Raw genomic sequence first — 20,971 nt, forward strand, 5'->3', positions numbered from 1 at the left:
AAACCTCCTACCTTTTACCACTTCTTAATAACTTCAGCCTGCCATGAATCCCATTCATTACATCAGAAGCCCATGACCTAATTGTCTCTGGGATTTTATCACAGACATATCCAAGGTGCACCTCACAAATTTAGCGAGCATTTCTTGATCTAATCATGTCGAGGATAAGAATGAGTCATCCCAGTTACTCTACAAAAATGTTCCCCAATCTGCTTCCTTCCTCTCCGGTGTCATCATAGTCACTCCTGTGTACTCTCTCTAGAGTGGCTGGGTTTCTTTTCTAGGCTGACCTCTGCCAGTCTTCTTGCCTTTGTAAATGTAGTTTTTATAATATCTGTTCTTGCACCTCCTCTGTAATTCAACTAGCATTTTAAGGCACACTTGGAACTAACTACCACCGATCTCTGTCTCATCCATCTACAGACTTACAGCTGCCAGCTCCCTATCTCATAGAAGCCAATTCCCATCCTCCCAGTTTGAGTCCACTGACCCCTTGCAACAACCCCACAGCTTCACTGTGACTTCAATTAGTTTACACTGCTACTCTTCCCTCCTTAATGAATCCTTTCACTTGCCTACTCAATGTACTTAGATTTCCTGATCCAGTAGCAATATCTACTTCCAAACACTATGTTCTCAGGATATGCCTGGTAAAACTCAGCCCTCGATGCAGCAAAACATATGCCTTCTCTGGGTTCCACCTGAGCAACTAAAACCAGCAAAGAGAAACCCTAGACTATTGGTGATAGTGCACCTTCTGGCACTGTGATTGCTTTTATGTTCTCTAAGATCTATTTCAGTCGCATGAAGCTGTTGGAATGTTAAGCATTAATGAGTACACAATGGCTGAATCACTCCCTGCCATAGAGTGCTATCCGTGATCCCAATCCTTGTTGGTATTGTGTTGTCATTGTCATTAACCTGCCGTCCATTCATCTCACAACCTCATTCCTTGCTCGGTGTAGACATTCGAAACATTCAAATGACACTTCCCTAATCTTGTCTTCAAGCCCCAGAATCTCTACTGATCTTCTCTTTCTTCCCTCTTTAAATTGTTTCTCAACTTCCAAAAGTCTACCCATCCGTGTATGATCAAGACAGTATAATTATTTTTGACAGTTTCATACCTATGTGCACTGCTTTTTTTATGCTCACCTCCACCCATAATCACCTGCTCACTCTCTTCTTTTCCATCCCAACCCCTTCTTCTTCCCAACTATCTCTTCAGTGGATACATCATAGTAAAATGAGACTGCGCCCTCCAAACACCATTATCAGTTAATACCTCTTGCAAAAGGTGTAGGGCTTCGTGGATACCTGCTATATTCATGATGCCATGTAGAAGAATGCAGTATTATATAGATATCTACAGCTACTATGTGTCTTTGAGACTTGTGCAATTTTCTATCTTCCTTCTCTCCTCCTACTCCCATAACATACATAAATGCTAGTCATCTTCTGGACTGATGTGTAAATCACTATTTTCCATGCCTGAGGCTCAAAACAAACTCTCATATAAAGAGCTGACTGCATGTCTGACAAAATGGCATGGGATATTTAACCTCTAAGTGGAAAAGGATTTGGTCTAGGAGAATAACCATCAACTACCTTAAATAAAAGGAGATAATCCCATAATTAAAGTTTTATTTGATTCAAGGATTTATACCCTGAAAGCCATTTTTCCTTCAGAATTGCAATTCATTATCCCCAAAGCAATTTAGTTCTGGTGCTTATGGTATAAGAACTTTCCTGGCAGAATGGGTGACTGAATTAATTACATTAGGCACCATGATATTTAATTAAACCCATAGGAGAGTATCCATAAACATAACATCTTGGGAGGTATTTGCTTCATTGGCTGGGCTTTCCAAGGAGCCCCAGCATCAATACTAATCCATAGGAAAATGCTTAGAACAATGTGGTAGCTTAACAATGAAAGGATAATTTGGTTGAACTTAATCATTGTTGTCCCAATGCAATAGCAAAACCATATCAGTTTGCAAAACAAATTTGGAGCATTAAAGAGCATGCCCTTCTCCACCACAGCCTGAGGATTACACTGAATTTCACAGCTCATGACTTTTTAATGACAGAGACAAATGACAATTTCATCATCAATGTGTGCTCTTACTCAAAGGAAAGCTCTAGAATGATATCATGGATAATGATATCACCTGGGAAGGCTTCTGGCTGTGAGTCACAGATGCAAAAAGAGTTTTGTTTCCTTTTCTGGTTTTGCAGAGGAACAAGGAGGGGCAGGGCTTGGTTTCATTATCCTTGGGTTCCTGGTCTCATAGAACTGAATCTTTAAAGTGGTGTGTATGTGTGCATGCTGCACAGGTGTGTGCAGGACCACCCAAAGAGAAAGGGTGGTGGGCATTAGATTACCATGAACCAGGAATGGTTCCATGATGGCAAAATGATATCCAAACAAAATTTCTTTTTTTAACTTTTCTTCCTTCTTTCTATTGATTTGTTGAAGATTTCAGAGTTATTTTCTAACACTCACATCTTCACAATATGTCTGCTCATGGTGCTGGTACATCCAAATATGATAGGGTGGTAATAACACTGACTGTAACGGTAGCCATGGAAATGTTAGCTGCAACAACAATGATGTCACTATAGTACTTACTGAATTTGCATCATTTTCTAGCACAATGCTAAGAGCTCTTGCCAGATACTATTGTTCTTGGACTCTGTAAATCGAGAGAGTGAAGACACAGAGAGCTGAAATTATATGCTCCAAGACATATAAACAACAAATAACAGACCCTAAGCTCAAGTCTATGAAACACAGCAAATCCTGTTTCCTTGGCAATGCATTGCCATGAAAAGCTCAAAGGAAGCACTGATTCTCCTGGCTTCCATGATCAACAAATACCAACAGTCAGACATTCTGTTCAATTCACAGATAGAGACAAAGGATCAGAAATCATCAATGCATATGGAAGACAGAAGAAAGTTGCAAGAGATCAACCTCAGGAACCAAGCAATTTTACATGAATCTCTCTTCTGTGGTTCCTTCAGTGGCTCACATACCTGCTGGCTTGGATACAAGTGATAAGAAAACAGATTAAATCAGCTGTAATGCTCTCAGATTTTGAGATGATGGTTCTTTGTAGAGAACATGACAGCCATTCTCTTGGGCAAAGCTAGGCTTACTGAAGAGCAGATAGACTTGGCAGCACAATTTATCTCAAATCTTTGGAGTTCTCCAAGTTGACTGTATAAGTACAGACCACCATACCTCTTATTCTAAAAACATTACTGGCTATTGCCCTCCAAAATATAAACAGCAAGTCACCACAGATCCTTGGTTTTTCTCTTTAATAGGAGGAAGAGATTTGTTTCCCTAGCACTCTTTCTGCATTATTATCAGTCAGCGAGAAGACTCTATTCATTATTTTTACTTACTTTTCTTTCTACAACAGTGATTCTCAACCTATGGGTTGTGACCCCCAAAGGGGTCATATATCAGCTATCCTGTGTATCTGATATTTACATTATGATTCATAACAGTGGCAAAAATACAATTGTGAAATAATTTCATTATGATTGGGGATCATATAGAGTAACAATATTGAAGGGCCACCACATTAGGTAGGTTGAGAACCACTGCTCTACAAGTTATACACACTGCTGTGCTGAATATATATCCTCTAACTCAATTACCTTATTTTATAAACATTTTAAAAATACCTTCACCCTAAAAATACGGTGCTATTTGTGTGTGTGTGTGTGTGTGTGTGTGTGTTTACTGGATATTTTTTTATTTACATTTCAAATGTTATCCCCTTTCCTGGTTTCCCCTCTGAAAAACACCCTCCCCATATCTCCTCCCCCATGTGTGTTTTTAATTTGCATAAATAAGGTTGTTCTATAAAATTAAGTCTGCCTCTTCTGTCTCTTCATTCACACTGGACTTTGAAATTAATTCACATTCCTACCTGTACTAGGACTTGTAGGTCTCTAGTTTCCTGACTAACTCCTCTTCTCTGCCTTCATCCATTGACTCAAAATAACAAACAGTATATTGTACTTAGTTTCCTGTTAATTACTTCCCTGATGGAGTGAGGAAAGAAAGAGTGTCTGCTATGTATTCTTACTTTTCGTTCCTTATCATAGAGAAATTTTGTATTTTCACTTTATATCCCAGAGCTTAGAGGAAGCAAGAACTAAACTTCAAATCTATCTTTCCTCAAATCTGCTGACAGTCTACTTTCAAGTGAAATCACACAATGCAAGGTCAGTGGCCTCTTGTACTCACAAACAACCTGAGAACATGTCAGCATATCCAGCACTCAGATGTTTCTTCTTTCAGATAATAGTGCACAGAAAATAGCTGTTAAGATCAGGTGAACAAAGACACTTGAACACTTCTTTTAAAAGATCTTTGCATATCTAGATGAAGAAGAGATACCAAAGCAGACCTAGCTAGTATATGATCAACAAATGACAGAATTTATTTTTAAATGATACTGATTTTATATAAACCTCCTGGGTCATTTCTAGAACACATATTTGGTTCCATGTATTTGGAGTGGGTGAAAACCTAACATTTGCATCAAGAACTTATTACACAGAGAAACAATCAGCACCAATCAGCTAGCTTCAAGGTAGCCATCAGTCTAGACTTTCACACTGCCTGGCAGTCGTTGTGTCTCAAGCACCTACAGTATCAACAGCATGAGGAGTTCAAAAAATGGAGGTTTCAAAAAGGGCAGCTCTGAGTTCTTTAGAAAATGTAAAATTAGTCTAAAGAAAGAAACATGAATCTGGAGAGATGCCTTAACATTTAGAAGTGCTTGTTACTCTTCCAGAGAACCTGCATTCAGCTCCCAGCACCCATCTCAGGTGGTTCATCTGTAATTCCAGCTCCAGGGGGGCCTATGCTCTTTTTTGGCCTTCACAAGCACCACATGCTGTATGAAAACACACACACGCACATATACAAATTATATATATATGTAATATATATATACATACATACACATATATAATTGTATATATGCATATACATCATAAATATGTGTATATATATGTATATACATATTCTAAACTGTTTGAGGTTTTAGAGAATAAAATCTGAAGGTGTGAATGTGATGTTATCAGGGCACTGGAGCCATTATCCTGAGGACCTCTGAATAGAGACAGAAGTCAGGTGCCAAGGACCCTCCTATCAAGGATCAATAGATCCACTGCTGCAAGATCTAATCTTTTGACAGCTGTAGTATTTCTAGTTTAATAAATGTCCTTTTAGCTAATGTGACTTGGCATTCATCTTGGAGCTGTATATATTTCACATCTTACAATGACTGGTAACATAAACACTGACAGCTGATACATACACATTGCATGTTTGTCTCCTAGAAAAGCTCTATTAAATGGGTGATAGATAGATATACAGATATAGATAGATATAGATATAGGGATAGGGATAGAGACAAAAATAGAGATGTATCTTGTTAATATGATGTCTTAGAATTATGAGGATATGTGGCTGGATCTTCTGGAGTGCTGGTTGCTTTTGTTTGATAAACACATAAATGATTTGTTTTCTCTCTGGTTTGAAAGGGAGGGGCTCAGTCCCATGCTAGTCACATAGAACTTAGGAGGTCTGTTACCACTGTCATCTGAGAAAACCCTGCATAGTTAGTTTTAAGTGTCAATGTGGCTAGGTTACAGGACACTCCAATGGCTAGTAAGACATAATTTCCACATGTATCTACAAGGCTGTCCTGTAAGAGGTAGACATTTGAGTTAGTGGGCATGAGAAGCAATAATTAAATAGCTGGAGACTCAGATACAGCCCAAAGCAAAGAAATGGTAATTTGATCTCGCACTTCTGGAGCTCAAGCACTGTGTTCTCATGGCGCTGTCTTCAAATTGCAGGATCGGCACCATGCAGGCCGTTAGTCTTGTATTGAGACAGTTTCAATTTCCCTGATTCTAAGGCTTGGGGCTTGCACTTAGCCACACTAGTTCCCCCTGGTTCTCAAGCTAGAACATGATTTATCCTGGGACTTCCTAGCTTCCAAATCAGCCTCTCCTAAGCATCTTCTTTCCCTCAAACTATGCATGTATTCTTTTCTATATGCATATTTTACATATTTAACATATCATAAATATTCTTGTATTTTATATATCTATGTATATCTTAGGCATACATTGTATATTCTTATTTATATAACATATTTTATGTATTTATGATTATATATATACATCTTATGTTCTTATATAACTTATATGGTCATACATATATTCCTATACATATGTATATGCACACAGACATGTATGTCATATATATGTAAATATACTGTATATACATATATGCCAATAACAATTGTTCTTCTCTGTTCCAAAGGAGACTATCTATAAGGCAAACAAAAAGACTTCTAGTCAGCTACTATGTATACCTTTGACAATCACTACACTGGACAATTATAAAGATGCACTTGTATCTACTAAGCGGAGCTTTATTTCTGTCCAGCCTCAGGCTCAGCCTCAGACATGTTTGGGACCGTGGGGCTGTGGTTCTGCATCCTCACTGTAGACATGGACATGTGAAATATGGCTTACATGACCTTTGTACCTTAGTGTCCCCTTGGGCACTCCTAAGTCGCATTAATTTTGAAAGAGAAAGGATGAGCGTGACATCTGAACTTTGAAGCACTAGGTTTAAGACTTTCTCCCCATTGCACAGAAATCTCCTTTATCCTTTCTAAACAGGTTTGGTCAAGACTCAGTAGGCAAGTCTCAAGCTCATGCAGGACCCACTTTTTCCAGGGGGACAAGTCTAAGCATCTTCTACCAACAGTGCTTCACAGAGTTACAGAAAGCTTTCAGGTCTCCTCAGCAACTGCAATAGGCACTGTCTGCTTAACTGATAAACAGGAATGATGCCAACTCCTTTACATGATTATATTTTAATATAAATTTTCTATTAAGGCTTTGTTTTTTACTGGTTATTATAAGGCTAAGTGTGGGCTCCCAAGACCTAGAATCCGCAAGTAGACCTTGACCCTGTCCCCGCCTTATTTCTGATTTGTAAATAAAGATGCTGATGGCCAATAGGTCAGCAGAGGAGACATAAGTGGGGTTTAGGTTTCCCAAGCTTAGAAGGTGCAGGAGAGGGGAAAAGAGAAGCTGCCATGGGTTAAGAGTCAAAAAAAGCCAAAAAAACAAAAAAACAAAAAAAACCAAAAAACAAAAAACAAAAGCAGCCCTGAGGGCTAGCTAATTGGAGCTATGAGAGGCCTAATAACTCATGTGTATTGATAGAAAAGTAGGTTTTAACAATGTAGAGGGTAGGCAGCTGCTCAGCATTTGTTCTCTTTAAGACTTATTATAAATATAAAAATTGTCTTATTAGGGAACTTAAATAACTAAGGCCAGATAAAAACCTTGGGCAGAGACTAAATAAATTTCTATTACCATTTTCTCCACAAGTTTTCATAAAGTCCCTATTCTACACATGAGGAACTTGAGAATTAGGATCTTTCCCCAAGGTGACACGGCAGACAGATATGTGAGCAGGACTCAAATCCAGACCCATGTCACATCAAAGTCTAGTTTTTTCATCACTTCTTACAAGGTTCCACCAGTCACTGTTGCAATGGAGGCCCACCAAAAGGCAGAGAGCAATGCTTCTAGACAGTTACTGTCAACACTACCAGGGCAAGAAAACTGGGAACTGACACCAGAAACTTGTGGACTGGCACCAGAGAGAGCAGAAGGATCAGCCAACAGGCAGCCCGTGGGACAAATATAATCCAAGGACTGCTGATATACAAGGCAAAGCTAGAATCACTTTAAGCCAGCCAAGTTCTGATACCCTCCCTGTTCCTTCTAGATGCTGAAGTTTTAAGGAAGAGAAATTAGCATTCACTCAAATTGCTGTGCACATCTCTGATCATCTATCTAGTCACCAGGGAAAACTGCATTTCTCCTCTTTCCACTTGGAAAAGAATCACATTGTGTTAGGATAATTATGAATCACCCTTTGATCTGTCTCTACATCTAAAAAGCATAAACAGAGTCAGCTGGTAATGTCTGGCTGCTTGGGTATTTCAGGCTTATATTTTGAATAACACAAGGCTCGGTTGCTAACATCAGTAAATAATTTACTCTAGCCTGAAATAAGAGCTCCGGGCAAGAAACATCAGATCAAACATGGGGAACGGCATTGGGAGAGCAAACACACTGCTTGCTCTCCTAGAAAGATTCTCCCAGATTCTCTGTGGCAAGTGGAGAGCGAGCCACGGCAGGTTGTGCATCCACCAAGCTTCTTCTGGCTGTGACTCAAATCTAAAGGCTTTGATGGCATCAAAACGGGCAGGAAAGGAGGGTGTCAGGTGAAAGTATGGAGAACAGATGTAAGGGCTACAGCATAGTCCCTTCAGGCTCTGTGCCTCAGTCATGCCTAAGCTGAGGAACACAATCACTTCTTTGTTTTTAGCATTTAGTAATTGCAAATATATGTATTACAATTTGCAGCTTAGTTAATAATTATACACAAATATAATCTGAGCTATCAAATATCCACTAGTTATGCATAAAATGACTGATCTGAAGAGGCCAACTCAAAAAATATATCTTTCTTAAATTACAAAAAATAAAATCTGACAGTTTTAATTCCAAGTTAGATCTAGGGTTGCCACGCTCAGAAGTGTGAGTTCCCACCTGTACAGAGCCCCACATGCAACACAGATCTAAAGCACCACTGCAAGGCTGGAATGTGTAAAATATTCAACTAGAGCCACCATGCCTACCTGCCTTGGAGGTGTTCTTTCCTTGGGACTAGGATGACAATGACAGTTTTTCTCCTTCAGTCAATTTATAAAGACCCTTCTGTCTTTGCCACCATCTGGCCATGTCTACAGGCATGATTATTTTAACTAGTTATTTACTCATTTGATAGTGAAGGTGTAACCTGGCACATTTACTTCTTATCCTTCCTTTATATCTCCATTCTGTGGAGCTGGAGAGATGACTTGGTGGCTAAGAATGCTTGCTGCGCTTGCAGAAGACCTTGGGTCCCTGGCATCCACATGATGGTTTTACAATTCTCTGGGTTGTAATTCCAGTTCCAAGGGATCTGATGTTGTCTTCTGGCTTCAACTAGCACCAGGAACACATAATATATGCTAATGAAACACTCATACACATAAAATAAACATAATATACATATATACATATGTATGTATACATACACATAAAATACACATAAAATAAAATAAAAATAAATAAATCTTTTAAAAGATTCATCCTCAGCATTTAGTGAAAGAAAAATAGTGAAAGAAAAAGGTACATGATCTGATTCTCTATTCCATATACCTGAGACAGAATAGATGCCCACAAGTGGAATTTCTTCAATTATTTGTTTGTTGGATGCTTTTTGGTAACAGTAAGTGGAAAGGTGGGATCACAGTCTGCTGCTGCTTGATCAAAACCTACAGTCAGGAGTAAAATGTGTAGAGTGGACAAGAGCTGACATAAAGGCATGAACATGTTATCGGTGCCTGCTGCTGGAAAAGGACAGGCAGCTCCAGGTTGCACTTCCTTGTTATATAATCACAATCTCAGTGGTAATTTGGGGCGCCATCAGTCCCTGAAGATTGGGAGATTTCAATATGCCTTTGTGATGGATACAGTCCCATTTGAAGGAGAATTTTCCTTTTTCAGACAAATCTTTCCTAAGTAGGAAGGGTATCAGATGATCTCATTCCATTTGATTGGTGCTTACTGTATGTGAAGCTGGGATGAGAGACAGTCAAAAGTCAAAAAGTACAAGGCTTGATCAATTGGTAATATCTACTTGGAATAGGCAGGGAGGAGCAGTATACCTGCCAGCAGGTAGAAAGACCTCTCTCTCTCTCTCTCTCTCTCTCTCTCTCTCTCTCTCTCTCTCTCTCTCTCTCTCTCTCTCTCTCTCTCTCCTCTCTCTCTCCTCTCTCTCCTCTCTCTCCTCTCTCTCCTCTCTCTCTCTCTTTCTCTCTCTCTCTCTCTCTCTCTCTCTCTCTCTCTCTCTCACACACACACACACACACACAGACACACACACACACAGACACACACACACACACCTAACCTATTACCAATCCATGTAAAATAATCCATGCATGAACATGTGGATGGGATAAATAAGTGTTCAACTCACACTTCCTCATTCTTCCTCTTCCCTCCTGACTCTTACCCTCCCTTACCTCTTACCTCCTCTCCATTCTTTAAGAACCAGAGACCAGAGAATTCTGTTCTCCTTTGGGGCTTTTGTGTTCTCTCTCAGGATATATTCAGCAGAGTTCTACGTGCTTTAACCTGACAGTGGAAAGCCTGGATGAGGTCAAGAGGGGAATATCCCCTCCCCTACACAATGTTTGACATCCATCAACTTTCATCAGAAGGTCAAGGGTTTTGTGATCCAGGTGTCAAGAGCACTTAACACCTTTGCTGTTTCAGCTTGGCAGAAAGATGCTCATCATATGGTTGACTGGCCTAGAAGACAGCGTGTTTTCAGGACCAAACCCTATTAGGACCTATGAAAATGAAGCAAACAGAACAAAAGAGTTCAGTGTGCTTTGTACATTGCTGAGTAAGCAGACTACAGAAGGAATTTCTGGAATTCCTCCTTAGAGACCAGAAGCTGGGACCTCTAATAGCTTTGTACTCCTAGGGATAGAAGTTCTTGATTGAGCTGAGAACTGCAATTCCCATCCACTGGACTCCAAATGGAGACTAATATCCCATTCAGATTCTCCATGGCTCTTGTGTTATACATTCTGCCAAGAAATCTACTCTCCTTTTAAAATGTGTATTTTTAGGTCCTGGTCTGCACAATAATAAGTCAGCAGAATTTCAGTAATTAGAGCTGGGGAGAATAGGAGAGTCGAATTAGTGCCACTTCCATTCTTACCTTAGTAGAATTATTAACTGGAGGCTGACTGCATGGAGGGGTGGATGATTGTCTAGGTTTTAGATTATGTCCACTGTGAGTCTCACCCCTAACTTAACACCTAACTCTTCCATCTCTGAACCCCCAGTCATAGGTTAAATGACATTGAAAATATTTACACATTTCAAGATTTCTGTAGAGTTTGAAGTTTATTTTTACTTATCTTTTCCTAGCATATGTTGTGGGTTCTCGATGCCTCTTTCCTTTGAGAAAAGAGAGTCAACACTGGTTCCCAACTTAATGAAGTCTGGTGAGACACAAGGCTCTGTGCATACAACAAGAAGTTGATTTACAACACATTTGTAGCAAGGGACCACTGAAGTATTTATTCAAGATGTGCCTGAGCCCTGGAGTGGGTAGAGTCTCAGCTGTGCACACTCTACTTGCACAGTAGCTGGGGGAGACTGGACAGCAGCACACACTGGGTCTTATGCCTCAAGGCAATGCGAGTCGTGAGGTTAATGCTCTAGGGGACACTGTGTTTGGGCTGGAGGGGAGCTGGACCAGAGCCTGTATTGTTCCAGCTAATTCTTTCCTATTTCAGAATACTGCACTTCTTGTGTGCTGTATCTCTGGGAACAACCAGGAGGAAGTGCAGAGAGCTAGGTCAGGCTAGACCACTCAAACAACTGTCATGTGTACTGGGTTCAACTCTTGGCTGTCTTGCAGCTGAGGTTCACTCCAGCAACCTTATGTTTCTGGCTCAAGGTAGTTCGTCAAAAATGGTGCCAGCTGACTCCTCTCACAGATAGGTGGGATTTGGAAGGGCAGGAGTTTGCACCAGGTGCTCAAAGGTCAGCCAGTGGGAATCAAGTACATGGTAAATGCCACAGCATTGGGCTTTTGAGAGGATCATGCTGGGCTCCATTCTACCTGCAAGATGATATCTTCTTGCTCACAGCAGTAATGACTCCAATAAAGACATCTTGCCCTTCCCCTTTGTACTCCTCCTACAATGCCATGATGCCACAATGCCACGGTGCCAGGTCCTCTCCACAGACAGTACCTGCACTCATGTCCTGGCCTCAGGATCTGTTTGCACACAGACTCAGGTTGACATTACAACATGTTAAAGGTCCTTTGTTTCTCTGATACTCTACAGTCTTCATTTTTCACAAAAAGGAATGATTTAATGTCACCATAAAAGTTTATAAAACTCTGTCTCCTCTTTTCTCAAATGGCTCTTGTTAGTCTGTTCTTCTTAGGGGAAAATGGAAGGACAGTCTCTATGGAGGAACACTTTGCTTTGAGCAGCTATGACTCCCTTCCAGGATCATCCGTTGCAGTTAGAGGCTTCACTACCCCTGAGCTGCTTGCATTAGAAATCACACAAAGGCATCCCTTCCTGTCCTCCAGTCCATTGCCAAACTTGAAATGCTTCTTAATGTTGTCTTGCTCTCTCTGTCTTGACCTGTGTTGGCATTTTGTTTTAGCTAAGCATCTTGAGCTTCACATGCCTTACCTCACCACAGCCCCTTAGTGCCGTTTTCATTCCCATTTTTGGATGACAAAATCAAGGTACTGAGTGATCATATTGCTCGAGATTACGGGAGTGAGTGCATGAAGATCAGGCATGTGGATCTTGCTCATTCTTTCAGGTCCTGATGTCTTAAGTACCTCCATGTTCCTAATGTAGCCCATCCCCACACTACGTTACCTGACACACATCCTTAGACATTACCCCCTGCTCCACCATCTCATGACATCTCCTCATCCACACATCCTGGTTTCCCCTCTACTTTGCACTAATAATTTACTGGTTAAATGGGCCTTAGTTTAACCATTAGTTTCTGTATATATTAATGTACAGATTCACATGCAGTTGTTCACTATTGTGTATCATTAACACATATGCATTAAATAAGTGTGTGTGTTGAAGCCAGAAAGGCTGGAGGTCAAGCTTCATTGCTATCGATACTATACTAGTCATGGGGCACTGAGAAGTCCACTTAATGTTGCTAAGCCTTGGTTCCACATCTATGAAGCAAGGATTGAAGACAGTTCTTATACCACGAGTTTGTAGGGAGGAATGGAGGAGATTGCTTCATGTTCAGGTCACTCTTCTATGCCTCTGCTATAAGTGTTTAACATTCTGTATTGGCAGCTGCAATAGTGATAGCTGGGGTCTTAGTAGGAAGAGCAATAGTTACGTCCTAACTCAGCTAATCTTAAGTTAATTAAAGTTAAGTTAATCTTTAAGGTAACCTTACCATTGCCCAATCCTGGTGCCAGGCCCCACTGTGATCTCTTAGATATAAAACCCAGCCTCTTCACTGTTTCCTATACACACCAACACTGACAAAAACACTCCCATGTTTATGAATGGATAACCTGTATTTGAGATTATAGGGTGTGTGTGAAAATTTGGAAGGTTTTCTACTTAAAGTAATAGGAAAATACCAAAAAGAATTTTCTGCTGTTGAAATGTTTGGGTTCTCTTGGGGCTGGAGGATTTGATCTGTTCCTTCATCTCTGTCTTAACCTCATGCTGTGTCACTGGCTTCTCTCTGGTATCCTCTCTTTAATGGGTGCCACCTTCTCCACTTTATTTATATTCCTCCTGTTGTTTCCTCACCCCATGCAGTAACAACACTCACAACTGTCTTCTCACTCAACTGTATAGCCTTTTCCTTCATCTCTTCACTACACCCCAAGCCACTGACTTTTTATCAGCCCCCAAGTGACTTCAACTCGGAGTCTTTACCCACAGGAGGGATTTTATGCAGATAACAATCTGATCTGGGTTTCCCTGTAGGGTTCACTTGTATTGGAAATTGTTATCCCTTTGGAAAGAAGAGTGTCTTAGTCACTGTTTTATTGCTGTGAAGAGACACCATGACCAAAGCAACTCTTAGGAAAGACAGCATTTAATCTGGGTCTTGTTTACAGTTTCACAGTCTTGGTCCACTGCCATTATGGAGGGAGCATGGGAGTGCGCTTAACACTAGAGCACTACTGAGAACTCCATCCTGAGCTGCAGACAGCAGATAGAGACATTGAGATACTGCGTCTGGTGTTGGCTTTCTAAAACCCAAAGCCCACCACCAATGACACATTTCCTCAACCAAGGCCACACCTGCACCTCCTAGTCTTCATAATTCTTTCAAATAGCTCCACTCCCTAGTGACTACGCATTCAAATATAGGAGCCTATGGAGATCATTCTTAGTCAAACCACCACAGAGATGTACATTGTATTGAGCTTTGCAAACATTTAAACACTACTCTATCATAGGGACAATGTTTTGTGTGGAGTCCTGATACACAGAGATGAGAGAAATGTAGAGTTTATGAGCATGAGGCACAGTGTGTGAGGACAACCGGGCACGGGAAACACAGTTTCCACTTGGATAAACCCAATGTTGAAATCAGTGTGGCAGTGTGGGGCCTAGTGAAATCTAGAGTAATTTTAGTTGGAATTGCTCATTGCATGTCTCCTCTGAAATATAATTCTCTGAAGGGATTTTTTTTTTTTTTGAGAAAGGACTACATCTCTTCTGTTTTCCATCTTATCCCGGGTGCTCACCAGACTAACAATCTCCTAAAATGCTCAGGAGACATTTGCTGAAGGGAAGAATGGTGAAATGAATTACTAAACGAAGCAGTGACAGCCTTCAAAAGAGACAGTGACAGTAGAGGGGGTTGGGAGGTCCAGCAAGACATAACTAGGAGACATGTTCTGAGCTGCAACAGAGAAGCAGGTAGATGGATAAGACACATGTGAGAAGGAAAAGATGGGCTGAGGAGAAAACTTGTTTGGCAAAGTGTTTGCCTTCCAAATGTGAGGAAAGTTGCTACAGTGGGATGCTACAGTGGGGTACACCTGCGCCCATAGTGACAGTGAGATGTAAGGCAGAGGCAGGTGCATCTCTGCAAGCTCACTGGAAAGCTGCTAGCACCATGCCTCAAATAAAAGATGGAAGGCATCTGAGGAAGTATTTCTGAGCTTATATCTGTATTCCTGCACACATGTACACACACACATACACACACACACACACACACACACGTTCATGTGCAAACACAGTAAATAATTAAATAAATAAAAATTCAAGAAGCAAAACAAAGTCCACTACACAAATCTTTGATAATCCACTCAGACTATCTAAATGTGTTCTTTATCTTTATTGCTTAGTACATACTGATGGATTCCTGATGCCTTTGACGTTTGCCTAAGTTCCTCTTGGAAAGCTATGCTCAAAAGATCTTTAATGGGATATAAAATAGAGCAGAATCTGAGGAGGAAGAAGCAATTGCCTTTGATGTAAATACCACAAGGAGGAAAGAAAAGCAATCATCTTGCTCCTTAGATGTTGGAGCGTAGAAAGGCAAGAGACACCCTGAGAAAACAAAGAGGCAAATTTAGAACAAGCAACACAGGATGCTCCCCATTCTGTATTCACTCAACTTGCACAATTGCGGGGGGGGGTGTCTTTCAGTGAATAAGCAAGATGGCTCTTTCACCCAAATATAATTATCTCCATTCATTATTGTTATTCAGCAGACATTATATCATATAGACAATATTAAACTGACAATAGCCAATTACAATGAACACCAGGGAATATTTTTATTAAGGAGACAATTTGATAATAAGCAGCATCTGAAAGATCATTTCCGAGTTCATTTATTCTTGGATTAACTTCTTGAAGAGTCTTTGTCTTTCTCTGTGTCTAAATAACTATGCTCTTTGATGAATTCATCAGATATGGATATATTTTTTCCTAGATAATGTGACAGTTTTAATGGTGCACACCTGTATTTGGTTAATTTTTTTTTTTTTTTTTGGTTGGTGTATACTGACTTGAGCATGTTTCTGGTAACATTATGAGCTCAACTTTTGCACCCACAGTTAGGATGAGAATATGATGAATTAGCAAGGAATGGTGAAATAGCAAGGGTAGATGCTGACACAGCATCATGCATCTCTACTAAGAATAATCTAGGGAAACTGAGTCCCAACACCTGGAAACTTGGGACAAAACAGCTCTGTTCCCAAAAGGATAGTGATGTTGAATATTAATACTTACCTCACACTAGCCATTCCATATTGTGCTTAGTGGTTTATGCACAAGCATTTGTCTAGGCTTCTGTGTAGGCCAGTGGGCAGCATTGGGCCCAGAAAATAGCCTTGAAGAATCCATAAAATACCCCTGAAGTCACACCTGAAGTAAAGGGCTGAATTGACCTTCAAGTCCAGGGCAATGTGCATCAGACAATGGTATGTAGAGGTATCCTGAGAACGCTGGTTTACCTGTATTGTACATGCAAGGAAGACACACACGTTATGCCAGGCATGGCGTAAGGCATGCAGCATGCTTTATCCTACTTAACACTTTCAATGTCTGTGTGTAATGAATTGCATAAATATTTAGAACAACATGCTGATTGTTAGAAATGGAGATATAACTCAAGAATGTCTTCTGAATTTACAGCTGTCAGTGGGAACTCATGGATTTGAACCTCTAAAGGGAAATTGGGACAAGAGTGGACTAGATCTGTAGGTCAAGAAGTTTTCTCCAAGTAAAATTTTATCTCACAGAAAAGAAAACCCTCTAGAGAACTTTCTAGATTGTCTTGTGTTGAAGTGCATAGATCACCTGCTGGTGTTATTACCACATGGTACTGCTACCTCCATAGTCCAAAAGGGTATGTATTATTCATGGGCAAAATGCATGTACAAAACTTCCACCAGTTATGCATCTGTTGAAAAAAAAAAAAGAATCCTGTGTCTCATTTCAGTAGTTTACATCAATTAAAGAGATTTTGTAGACTGCTCAAAAATCAGTGCTTCAGTTTAACAGTGTTGAGCCTTTTGTCCACCATTTTTTTTCATTGTTTGTTGTATACACAGAATCAGCATGTCTGTTTAAGGAGAATGGGGTTGCTTTAGTTAGTGGTGGTGACACTCTTGTTTGGAGTACTCAGGATTGAACTGGGCTCTGTGCCTGCTGGGTTAGTGTTCTGTGCTGAGCCATACCCACAGCTGGGAGTGTTTTTAATATGTTGTAAACATCCAATGAACACAATTTGAATCTTATTATGCTGGCAAATCTCCCAGGAATAGATTCTGATTCAATGGGTCTGGTGGTACCACAGATTTGCTTTAAGGTCCATATAATCCCAATATCTCCAGCCACTAGACCCCTGTTTGATAGGAAAGATCTGATGATAAATGGCTGAGTTAATACATTCATGGTTAGCATGGTTGATATTGATTGTCAACATGACATGATATAGGATCACTCAGTAGACAAGCCTGTGATTTGTCTGTGAAATATTTTCTAGATTGGGTTAATTGAGGTGGGAAGACTCATCCTGATTGTACTCAATGCCATTCCATGGGCTGGGGTTCAGAATGGAAGAAAAGAAGAGAAAGCATACTGAGTACCAGCATCCATCCATTTCTGCTTCCTGACAGTGGATGCATCCCTTGCTCCTTCCTCATCCACCCCCACCGTGGTGGACTATACCCTTGAACTGACCCTGAATAAACCCCCTTTCCTCAAACTTCTATTAGAAAAGTACAGAACATAGCATGTGTGCATACTTTATCTCCTATCTCAAAGATCAGACATAGAAAAGTCATTCTTCAAATCAACTCAACACACAGAACTAAGACACAGTCTAAACTTGGTTTTAAGCTGCTGGCCAGGGTAAACTACTAAAAGTGTTCAACATTTGCAAACAACTACTTAGCAATCATGCTTTGAGGAATTACCATGTGCTGAATACTTATGAATGCTAGGCACCACACAGTGTTTACTCTGTAGTACCCAGTCATGCTGGGGCCTAAAGGAAGGCAAACTGCACATATAAAACAAGAAGGGAAGAGGCCACCCATGGAAACATTTATCACACTCTTACTCTATAAAGTCAGACACTACAGATGAACTAACATTTGATCCTCCCAAAGAAAATAGGGAAATATCATGATTGTTTCCATTATTCAGAATATGAAGCTGAATCCCAGAGCAGTCAAGTCATTTGTTTATATTCATATTGCTCTTAAGGGGGTAACTGAGATTTTGAGCAGTTTGTGAACTCAGTTAACTTTCTCATTATTAGGAAAGAAAATTCTACTTCCAGTATTAAACAAGATAAATAGTAGTAGGAGTAGAGGGGAAATGAAGATGTCTGTCCAAGCATTCACACACACACACACACACACACACACACACACACACACACACACACACACCACACTCAAGCACACATGTACACATACACACACACCACACTCATGCACACATGTACGTACATACACACACATACATGCACACATACACACACCACATGTGCTCATGCATGCACACATCCCACACATAACATGTCTAAGCTGATCTCTTACCCCTAGAATTTGGGCTGAATACACAGATATCTCATTACATACCCTGGACATCCCTCAGTCACCCAAGCCATAGAGCTCCTAGTTTCAATCCAAATCCAGTGTTCTTACTTATAGTCTTCAATAGTTCAGAAAAGCTTCCTCCAAAGGCTTCTCAGACTGGCTTCAAGTAGTTAACTGGTTCCCTCAACCAGTCTGATGACAGCAGAGACATTTCTGAGTAGAGACTTCTACTAGGTAGAACAGTAGGGATGGGTTTCCAGTTCTTGGGATTTTAGAGCTATCTCTCAAGACAAAAAGTATGGGAAAGAGGAATTTTGAGGATATTTGGTGCTGTAGATTATCTCCTGTTTCTAAAAAGCATACACTCACAGTATTACTTTTCTACCTAGGAATAGAAAACAAAAAAGAGTCAGGACTTCTAACCACCAGGAGAAAGGCCCATGCAGCCTCAGAAATGAAGTGTTGTGTAGATCTTAAAACTTATGTGTTGGAAGGGTGAGGATTGTTACAGGGGTGAGAAAAATGGGGAAAAATGGATTTGTTTCAACACTAAGGGATTATTTGTCTGTCTGTCTGTCTGTCTGAGGCCCAGGCAGATCTCTAACTTGCTATATAGCTAAGAATGACTTTAAATTTTGATCCTCCTGCTTCAAACTCCCAAGTGCTTAGATGGGGTTTTACACACGATCTTCCACACCTATTTTATGTGATGTGAGGATCAAACTTGGGGCTTGTTTGTCTAGGCAAGTACTCTATCAACTGAGCCACAACCCCAATGATAGAAGACTTTTAAATTCTATCTTGTAATTTGGGTATTTTTAGTTTCTGAGCTAATATCCACTTATCAGTGAGTACATATCATGTGAGTTCTTTTGTGATTGGGTTACCTCACTCAGGATGATGCTCTCCAGGTCTATCCATTTACCTAGGAATTTTATAAATTCATTGTTTTTAATAGCTGAGTAGTACTCCATTGTGTACATGTACCACATTTTCTGTATCCATTCCTCTGTTGAGGGACAACAATTTGCAAAACACATCAAACTCAAGAAGAACAAAGACCAAAGTGTGGACACTTTGCCCCTTCTTAGAATTGGGAACAAAACACCCATGGAAGGAGTTACAGAGACAAAGTTTGGAGCTGAGACGAAAGGATGGACCATCTAGAGACTGCCATACCCAGGGATCCATCCCATAATCAGCTTTCAAATGCTGACACTATTGAATACACCAGCAAGATTTTGCTGAAAGGACCCTGATATAGCTGTCTCTTGTGAGACTATGCTGGGGCCTGGCAAACAAAGAAGCTCACAGTCAGCTATTGGATGGAACACAGGGTCCCCAATGGAGGAGCTAGAGAAAGTACCCAAGGAGCTAAAGGGATCTGCAACCCTATAGTTGGAACAACAATATGAACTAACCAGTACCCCTGGAGCTCGTGTCTCTAGCTGCATATGTATCAGAAGATGGCCTAGTTGGCCATCACTGGGAAGAGAGGCCCCTTAGTCTTGCAAACTTTATATGCCTCAGTACAGGGGAACACCAGGGCCAAGAAGTGGGAGGGGGTGGGTAAGGGAGTGGGGGGGGAGGGTCTGGGGGACTTTTGGGATAGCATTTGAAATGTAAATGAAGAAAATACCTAATTAAAAAAATGTTTAAAAAAACCAGTAGGTTTCCACCAAACAAAAAAGAACACCAAAACAAACAAACAAACAAAGAACTAAAGACAATAAAGTAAGAGAAAGCAGAGATGGGATTTCCCAGTGTTTGCACATTTACGAGAGAAAAAAAAATGAAGACTTTTAAAATACACACACACACACACATGTGGTAGGAAAGTGATAATTTGTCTTGATTAGAGCTAATTCTTTTGTCAGTTCTAGTTTTGGTGGAAGAGAAATGGTATTTTAAATTAACACACCTCAGGTTGTAATGACCCCAACCATAAAATTATTTTGTTACTACTTCATAACTATAATTTTGCTACTTTTATGAATCATAATGTAAGTTTTTGATATGTAGGATATCTAATATATGTCCTCTGTGACAGGACTTCCAAAAGGGTTATGGCCCACAGATGGAGAACTATTTGTCTAAATAAATATTCACAAAGCTGGGTGTATCATCAAATACTTTTGCTGTTAGGAATGAAATTCTCTAAGAGTAAAATCACTGATATATGAATATATGTATTTCTAAATATCAAGGTGATAGAAAGAAAAATGTACCATGGTGGACCTGAAGAGTAGTAATACTTATGTAATAGAACATTAGAGAGATATGAAAATGAACAAACTGGATTTAAATAGTCTCAAACAAATGCTAAATAGAATAAGTAAGCTACATAATGTACTAATTCTTATTCTTTTCAGGAAAAGTTTTAAGACACCATACTAATTTGTACATTTTGTGCTGTTTATTGAAATTTACAAATAATTATATCAACAAGGTTGTAGAAATTCAGAATAGTGTTCCACATGTATGAGAAACCAAGGAGTTTGAGAAGAAGGGAGGACTACAGAGAATGCATGAAAATAAGAGCACTTGTGTGACCCAGAATATACTGTGCTGCTTGGGTTTAGTAAATGAATCTAAACTCTTCTGCTCGCTCAAATGATCTCACTACAGCTGAAGAAATGAAATTCGGTGCAGCAATAGGCTGAGAAG

General features: G+C 40.1%; 1 pseudogene; it reads right to left on the bottom strand.

Moving 5' to 3' along the window:
- Nucleotides 1-20,971, bottom strand: part of LOC110312003 (developmental pluripotency-associated protein 2-like) — a 90,356-nt pseudogene that overhangs the window by 53,201 nt on the left and 16,184 nt on the right.

Source organism: Mus caroli, unplaced genomic scaffold (assembly GCF_978045245.1).
Source record: "Mus caroli unplaced genomic scaffold, Mus_caroli_1 scaffold_17, whole genome shotgun sequence".
Classification (NCBI taxonomy): Eukaryota; Metazoa; Chordata; class Mammalia; order Rodentia; family Muridae; genus Mus; species Mus caroli.